The following is a 9,716-nucleotide window of genomic DNA, read 5'->3' on the forward strand; positions in this document are numbered from 1 at the left end:
CTAAAACAATTTAATTATTAGATTACACTATTGTTGTGATGTATCGATTTGATAATTGATAAATATATCTTAATTGAATAGCAGTTCATGGCTATTTCAAATATAATGTTAACAAGAAAATGTTAAATATTCCTATAATTAAATAAGCCAGAAACAAATGATATGGTCAACGTTCAAAAACAATTTCATATTTTATTTTTTATTTTTATATATAATGCAAATCATCATAGGTTAACTTTATCATACGGGTGATATGCTTGTTTTTAAATAGTTTGTTGTGCATTGTGGAATGGAATACTTACAACTACAAGTATTATGGGCATATTGAATTAGAGCGCTTATGTAAATTAGTCTAAGCAGATAAGGGGAGTCAACACAACCTGTGAGGATCTTACTTAAGGAAAGATTACGGGAATAGTGACAGACAACTAAAAAATAAATATTAAGGTGACTGAGATCGTGAGTATAATATCCAGGAGTGCAATTTATATTCATGGCATTTAAATATATAAAATATATATTTTCATAAAGCATAAAAACTTCTGCTGTATCTGCTCAAGTTGTTTACAAGTATCAGCTGTCTTAGGATCTTATATAGCTAAACCATACTAAACAATTGGTCTAACAAGTGAACAGCACTTAGTTTTCACTGAGATAGTGAGTTGGAATTCACTAGATACCCTTATAACCACGAATGTATCTTCGGTGCGTGGTCAAAAGGTGTTAAGTCAAAAATTGTGATTTTTCAGTAGGATTTATTAAAAGTTTGACATTTTTTTTAGAATATAAAGAAGTCAAAACATGATTTTTAACAATACATAACTTAACAACTTTTGACCAAAGATATAACTCAGTGATAAATTACTTAGTTATACAATTAGAAGAATATATTTCTTGTTATTAATGCCAACAACGGTATTACGATATAAGAGAACTTGCATGCGGGTTTGCACTATACATCGTTCTCTGCTAGTCATAATGAGCATATTACAATTAATTAGGTATAGGTTTATTTCCCATCTATTTTAAATATTAATTAAAATTAATTTCGTAGAACTGTATTTCAAAGGCTCAATTTGTTGATATTATGAATACTATGTCATTATTTCGATATAAATCTTATATTACAAAAATACTAAAAAATAATAAAAATAAGTGTAAAAAAATTATATTCATCTTTAATTAGATAAATTACATTTATGTTATCTTTATTTTTATTTAGGTAATATTTTGTTAAAATTATCTTATCTTATCTAGATAATTTTTTATACCTATCTAATTTTACGGCGTAAATATACGCGATGACGGCTGCCGATAATGCAAACCGATCTGTAATTTCAACGACAAAGTGATCACATAATATAGTATTGCGCATTTACTATTGTATTATTATGTAATACAAATCTGTGTAAAATAATTCTTTCTGACATGCCTAAGATAACTTTCTAGTAATAATTAATTAAATTAAAACTATTAAAACAACTATAAATAATATTCATCTTGCTCATGTCAAACCACTTTTAGATAAAAATATGAATTCTTCAGTAGGAGTTACCATACTGGATAATAGATTTAAAAACTATTAAAAGGCAACAAATATTTGAAGCATCTATTTCAAGTTTTTTTATGATTATTAAAAATGTAGAAAAATGTTTTATTTGATTTTTAAAATATTCAATATTTAACCTACAGTGCCCAAATCTAAATCGGCACTGTACCTATACCATTCCCGGACAATGTTAACTTATTCCAATTTTGCCCCCGAAAAACTGGCATTGTGCTCAGTGACCGGACACTGTGCACAATGCTCAATTTTCTACTTTGCCCGTAACATATATATAGATAGATACATAATATAGTAATAGATAGATTGTTGATAAAATACAAAGACAAAAAAGGTCATGTTGCAACCAGTGGCGTAGCAAATCATGTTTTTCAGAGCAATTGCTTCTGGTTTTTTGGAGGTGGTGGTGGGTCATAACCTCATAAATCCCATATACACGGTCAGTCTTTGAACTTCATTTTGGGTGCTACCCCACCCTCCTATTTGAGCATATGAGTATCGTATACATCAGTTGGAGTAGGGGGGGATAGGTCATAAGTAATTTGTTTGCTTCCATATGATTTAAGTTCGCTACGCCACTGGTTGCAACTAGCTGGAAAAACTCGGGTAGGTACCGTATTTTCTGTATAAATATACAAATTACACATAAAAGCTTATTTTTACCAAGTTCAACCCTTTAAAATCAACATTTTGAAAATTGGGTGACGTGGTACACTCAAGAAGGTATTTGGAACAACTCTGTGAAAAAAATTGGAAAAAAGTTTAATAACGTCGTCACAAAACAGGAACATAAAAAAGGCCTGTTCTTTTATACATATATAAAAAAGGCCTGTTCTATTAAGTTTATTTAAGGAAAGGATTTACAACAGTCAAATAATCAAAATTGTTTTAATTGACTAGTTAGATAACAGCCAAATATTACTTGGCGCTATAATATATTTATAAATTAATTTAGGAACTTGATGAACTGAAAATCTTGAAATTAACAAAATAATCAAATAACCGAATATTATTATAAATTATAATTGTATTATAATTACATTGTAAAAAGTTATTTTAAAAAGCAAATTAAAATTGTGTACAGTATAAATATGTCAAAATGACAAATAAAAATAATTATCGATAGGTTATGACCCAGGATTCCCTCCTATTTGGAATGTATAAGATACTTAGATTGAATAAATAATATACAAGCTTAATAACATTGCCATGACTAATTGTGTGTATTGAATATATACTTTATGTATATATTAGTCCAAAGTGTCCATGTTCTGCATTTTAAACAATGGACCGTACAACGTGACCGTTTACCAATCATATACTATGTAAAAATTGCGATCCATGTCATTAAAAAATACGTAAATACCGTCATGGGTATATTTGAAATGTAAAATTGCTGCCTGGGATATTCAGATATTCGGTCGGCTGTATAGTATATAACATTACCAAAAAAATTTACCCAATATCGTATACTTATAATTTTCAACACATCACAAATATAACATTACAACACTGTTGCAGATTAACATAAAGTGTTATTCATTTTAATATTAGCTATCGGATGGTGTATTTATAGATATATATCTAATTATATATATATATGTATATAGTTAAAAGTATCAATAATATTATAACGGTTGTTTTGCAGTTGCATCTAACAACATGCAAGCCTGCAGCCGCAGGAGTTTTTAAATGTTTTAGTATATAGGTATTTCAATATATTAAATATTGTACACTGCTACAACTGTTTCCTTCTGTGATTAGCGAGTGATTTAGTTTCATATATTTATATTTTTTATAATATTGTGCAGTGTACATCACAAGTATTGAAAATATATACCCACTTTGCATTGACAACTCGTTCGACTAGGTCACGAATTTTATATTGTCAATGGTTGTACACACTACTTCAGTAAACCTAAGTCCTACACTATAATATATTTAAATTTTAAATCAGTCAGTTAATGAATGCATATGCTTTTAACGTGGATTAATGTTTATTATATAGGTAGACATAAATTATAAGTTTCTGTTCTGTATACGTTAATTCGTGCTAGTTTTAAATTGTTTATTTCATCGTGGCTATGGCATCTTTATCTTCGGCGATCAAACAGGTAAGTTTAATAATTATATTATAATAAAATAGTAGAACCGGTTATCGATAAGTCAAGGTAGGCGATCGACCACACCGCCCTCATAAAAACTACCACTCCTTATATTAATTAATTGTATTGTATATTTGTTCACTGTCAAAATCGGTCACAGGGGGGGGGGGGAGTCAAAGGAGCCATTTCGCCCCTTATCCCCGGGAATTTTTAAATGCATGTTTTATGTTAACTAATTTCCATTCGATAATTATTATTAATAAACTCAAGCTTACCTCGCACACCACACATATCCGTGTTTAGACTTGCACAGAACATCATTTTTGCCCCACTCGAATAAATAAATAACTACCTACCTTGAGACCTGAGTATTTAACTTTTAAATTAAAAATTAATTCAAGCTTAATCATAGATAACAAAATGTATGTGAACCTCATTTAAATATTTAAAAAAATAAATTATTATTTTTTATTATTTTCCTAACCTATTAGATTCTGAGAGGAGCGATGATTTTATTGATTTTACAATGATAGGTATGTGTTTTTGATTTTTTTTTTTGTCTCTGTGTACCTATACGATAAGTGGTCGAAATAATGCTTTGATTTTCAACTTCAATATCTTGTTCGACGGGTAAGTGAATCTAGTTGGTGCATTTGGGAGGTCAAAATTGAAAATCTCGAGTAGTTATCATTGGCGCAGGGAGAACACAAAAAAAAAGGTTTTTGACAAAATCGATCTTGCTTCTTGATGTACCGAACACTAAAACAAATTACCGCAGATATATGAAATTTTCACTTAATGTTTATATTAGTATTTTCTATGCATCATTAAATTTTCTAAATATTTTTACTTGTTTTAAACTGTTTACGTACATTTTCTGTTACAACATTTTTTAGTTTTTTTTTTTTTTTTTAAATGTCTATACAATTTTATTCGTAAGGCAAAAAGCTTGAAAATTTAATACAAGGCTCCTGATATATTGTTACAATAGCAGTTAAAAAATATTAAAAACAAATAGGTACACATTTTTTTTTATAAGTATTTAAAGTTCGAATTTTGACAAAATTTATCAAATTTAAAAACGATTTTGTAGTTGACAATTTATAAAATGTTCTTGATGTAGCTGTAGTATCATTATTTATTGCTGATGAATTGTCTATAGCAACTGATTGTTTTTGGACTTCTGCAGGTGTGATGTGAGACCCAACTTTAAAATAATTTAATAATGATGCAGAATGATAAAGTTTCATTGTATTTAAATTTTAAGTCCACTTATTTGAATAAACAAAAAACAATTAACAATTAAAAATGAATAAATAAATAAATAATCTCGCGAAAAACCAACGATGTCGACTTGAACAAGTTGTACGACAGTAGACAATACTAGTTAATCTACTAAATAAGTAATAAAATGAAAGTGGAATTTGTTAACGCAAAGATACCTGAGGTTTGCGATAAACTAAATTGTATTGATAAAAATGTATAATCTAGACGTTTCCGGTATCCTACACAGTACACAGTTTCAACTAACGACGTCGCGACGATAATAATGGATAACAGAGGTCTCTCCCGGGGCCCGGAATGACAAGTATAAATATAATATAATGTTATACCTAATGTTTCAATTTCGATAGTAGATAATTTTTTTTTATAATAATTTAAAGTAAAATGTCAATTGTCAATAAACCTAATAAAATTATCAAAATGTTTTGGGGCTAGCCATTTGGGGGGGGGGGGGCTAAATCCCGTTAGCCACCCCCTTGGGTGCGCCCTTGGATCAAATGGACATGTTGCTGTCCCATTCATGAAAATAGTTCGCACCGCCACTGGTCAACAGTAACTGATTATTAGCAGTTAACACGTTCGCTGCGTACAACGCCAATTGGCGTCAGTAGCGTCACTCTCCGTGTGCGGTCAACGCCAATTGGCGTCATCTGATATACCGATTATTATGTGCTTATATTCCGGTCAGCGTTAAAACCTGTGCACTAATTTTTTGTCAGCGTTATCTACAAACATTTTTTAACATAATTTTGAAAACCGTTTCTAAAAATAACCATTTGTTTGGTATTTACGTACTATTCAATAATATCCCCTATTACCTACTTTTATCATGTTATTCAGGCACACCCAGCTGATGACGACCCGTAATCGTCATAGCACAATTATGTTTGTATGTTATAGACATATTATTTTTAGTATCGATCGTGATATTGATCGTGTGCATTCAGTAAATTCATATTTAGTTTATTTCTCTTTGGTTATTTAGCCAATATGGACGTGTACCAATAAAGTGAGTTGTATTATCTTTATTATTATACGATAGCTAGGTAACTACGTTTGTTATAAATCGATTTGACGTATATAAATTTGATTTTTCATGTTTTTTTTATGCTGTTATTTTTTCTGCAATAAATATGAATAATTCTGATAATGCTGGGTTCGTCTCGACCCAATAGACTTTGTACAAATATTGATCTCCGTTCTACTCAAAATGAAATTGAAAGACTTCTTTTTGAATCTGATGACGAAAATTTTGATTATTCTGATTCTGGCAGCGATTATTTGGGTGCAAGTGATTCCGATTCTTCGTCGACTTCGGATATAGGAAATGAAATGTCTACTGAACCAAATTTCGAATTTCCCAATACAATAACAACTAATAACACTTGGACAACAAACGAAATTGATCTTTTTAATTTTACGTTTGATAAACAACCAGGTTTACTCGTTCCAATACCCGAAAACGGAAAACCTATAGATTTTTTTTTCTTACTGTTTGATGAGGATTTTTTTGAACTTATAGTTAGAGAAACAAATAACTATGCCGAGTCTGAATTTTTACGAGTTGGTGCTGCAGAGCGTTCTCGTATATCTCAATGGAAACCTACGGACCGCGATGAAATTATAACTTTTATTTGTTTAGTTATTCACACTGGCACAATCAGACTAAATCGATTAAACGATTACTGGAAAACACATAATTTATTTAATTTTACATGTTTTTCGAATTATATGAGTCGCGATCGCTTTCTATTACTTTTGAGATGTTTTCATTTCGCCCAGAATCCTACTGACCATTCTGAAAATACTCCTATTGATAGACTTTTCAAAATTCGACCTTTTATAAATTATTTCAATACCAAAATGAATAATATTTACGATGTCATTTTTACAAATAGTCAACACATTTTGTAATATTGCATGTTACAGTGGAATATTGTTTTATCATTAATGAAACATGGTATTGCACAGTGGGTAAGTGTTTTTTTTTTTAAATTGAATGATAATAATATTTTTATACATAGTTTTAAATATACTATCATTTTCAAATTTCGGAACAAATAATAAGCCGACAGTAACTTAACAACAATTTAAAAAGAAAAGCCGTTGACTATATGTTAACAAGGCCATCTAAGATCTAAAGCCATTCATTTAGAATTAAAAAATACTGACACAAAATTTTTAACTATACTCAAGACGTAAAGCAGTTGATTAAACGAAAAATATACACAATATGCTCGAGCTTCTATCCTGCCAAGATAACCAGTCACTTTTTTGGAGCTACACAACCTCTTTGACAACATAGAGTTTAAAGCAAATAAAAATGAAAATTGTATTGTTTGTTAGTTAATAATAGAGACACATTGTAGTAGGTTTATCTAGATTCAACAATTTAAAAGTGTTATGAAATTCGGATACTATATATACCTATATTTGTAGATGGTACATTCAAAAGTTGTTCAAAATTATACCATCAACTATTTACCGTTCATTGTATAATAAATCAGTCTTATGTTCCACTCATTTATATTTTACTACCTTCGAAGACTATACACAATGCCGTTTATAGGTATTTCAACATTTAGTTATAGAGTGCAAAAAAAAATAACTTACAATTCAGTGGTATTCAGTTGTATACTAATTTTTAAAAGGCTCTTCACAATTCTGCAAGACATGTTTGGCATTCTACTGAAGGAAAATTATGTAGATTTTACATTGGTCAAAGGAGGTTTAGGTAAATAGAACAGCTGAGCTCAATTAATGAAAATATTTATTTTGCAAAAAGAAAGCCTTTTTGACGAAATTTACGTATGAATAAAAAATATTTAAGTAGGCATACATATAAAAGTATACTCAAGCCGAAATTTATGTATTCATAAAATATACCCAATTTACATAAAAATTGCATGCGATTTACAACGACTCCTACTATATTTATAATTATTACCTATGCTGATAATTCTATTATAAATTATCTTTATAATTATTTATATAGGTGCATAAATATATTATATTAAACTAGGTACTAATTCACGCCCACGAGTAAGAAGTGATAAAAACAGAAAACAAGTTATAATAACACAGTATTTACCACCTATAGGCTCAAAACGGTTAGTGATAAATAACGGATAAAACAATAAACTATAGACGTATAAAATAATAGTACAATTAATTATCTATTCAGTTTATTCTGTAAATAAATCAATATAGGCTATAGTCATGTAGCACAATACGTGCAGCTGTATAGGTGTTTACGAATAAGTTAAAAACATATTTGAGTAATTTATTGTTATAATTTTTGTTTTAATCAACAATGCTAATAATGTTTAAACGTTGCAACGAAGTTCACAATGCATGTCGAATGAACGCGATATTACGGATGTTATATTATAATACGATAATGTGTTCTTTGGTGTTGTGTGATTTAAGCAAAAAATAATAAAAAACAGAGTAATTTTTGGTCTCTAAAAAATATTTTTACAGCGTTGTGAATATGTCCAATAATAATAATATGCCCAGTATACGCATAAAATATTAATAAAAATAATTGTGAATTTTGAATAGAACCGTACATATTTAACACTTCATTTTTATACCTACGATAGTATGATCAAAAAATAAAAATAAAAAATAGAATTATAATAAATTAAATGTTTTGCTAGTAGGATTCTGCCATCTTAGGAACAAAAAATGATGGACATTATGCAATGAAACTGCAATAATATATCAAATTATTACCTGAGTTTAGATTTGTAGTTGACCCGTAATCTGCAGTTGTTAACTCGACCGAAATCACACTGACTACTAATTTCGGGATTTTCGTTGTATTATTTACACACAAATTATTAAACCGTGGTAAATACCTATTATCGATGCCTCTTAAATTATGTATATTTCATACGTTCCTTATATTATGAAAGGAAAGTAACATTGACGAAACAATTGCAGACTCATGTCCTTTGATGTTTTTAAATTGTTTGTTGTTTTATTATTATTTTATTATAATATTTATGTCGTATTAAATAACTATAGCAATAATAATCACTTATTTAACATTACTCAAAAACAATGGTATGTTGTATATGAACTATGGTCTATGCCATAGACTCTATGGTAACATGTAATTTGTCTGTGGTAAAATGTAAACGTCTGTTTGCTGTGCATCTATAATATTACTAAATCTAAAAGCCACACATTTCTATAAAATTAAAAAAAGTGTTGTGTGTTTGTGACTTACTAAATATGCCTCCTATAAAGCGGCGGACAAATTGCAGAAGAACCCGAAATGCAACTATTCAAATTAATTATCAGTCTAATCGTACTGCCCAGGAAAATGATTGTATTCGGTTAAGAGTTTAAGACAGACCCGTGAAGCGCGAAATTCGACTAATAATGGTGCAAGTATGAATCGAGCTGCTCTCTGTTATGATATTATGTCAAATTATCGGATCAAAACTTAAAAATTATAAAATATTCTTGTGTTAAAATTAGATCATAAAGTTTAAAATACCTATTAAAATTTAATAAAACTACTATTTTCTATTCTTATAATCTATTAAAAACTATTTCTTTATATCAGTAGGTACTTACCTATATTATGTCAGAGTTATTGGACCCCCCCCCCACCAGAAAAAAATTGAAAAACACCACTGATCAGATGTATCGTCATCGTATAGGTATAACTTATAGGTAGCAGCTGCTGATTCTATATCAAAAAACACTAGTTATTTCATTAAACGTTAATGTTTTTGTAAATACTTTAT

Source organism: Acyrthosiphon pisum, chromosome A1, assembly GCF_005508785.2.
Source record: "Acyrthosiphon pisum isolate AL4f chromosome A1, pea_aphid_22Mar2018_4r6ur, whole genome shotgun sequence".
In the NCBI taxonomy this organism is placed as follows: Eukaryota; Metazoa; Arthropoda; class Insecta; order Hemiptera; family Aphididae; genus Acyrthosiphon; species Acyrthosiphon pisum.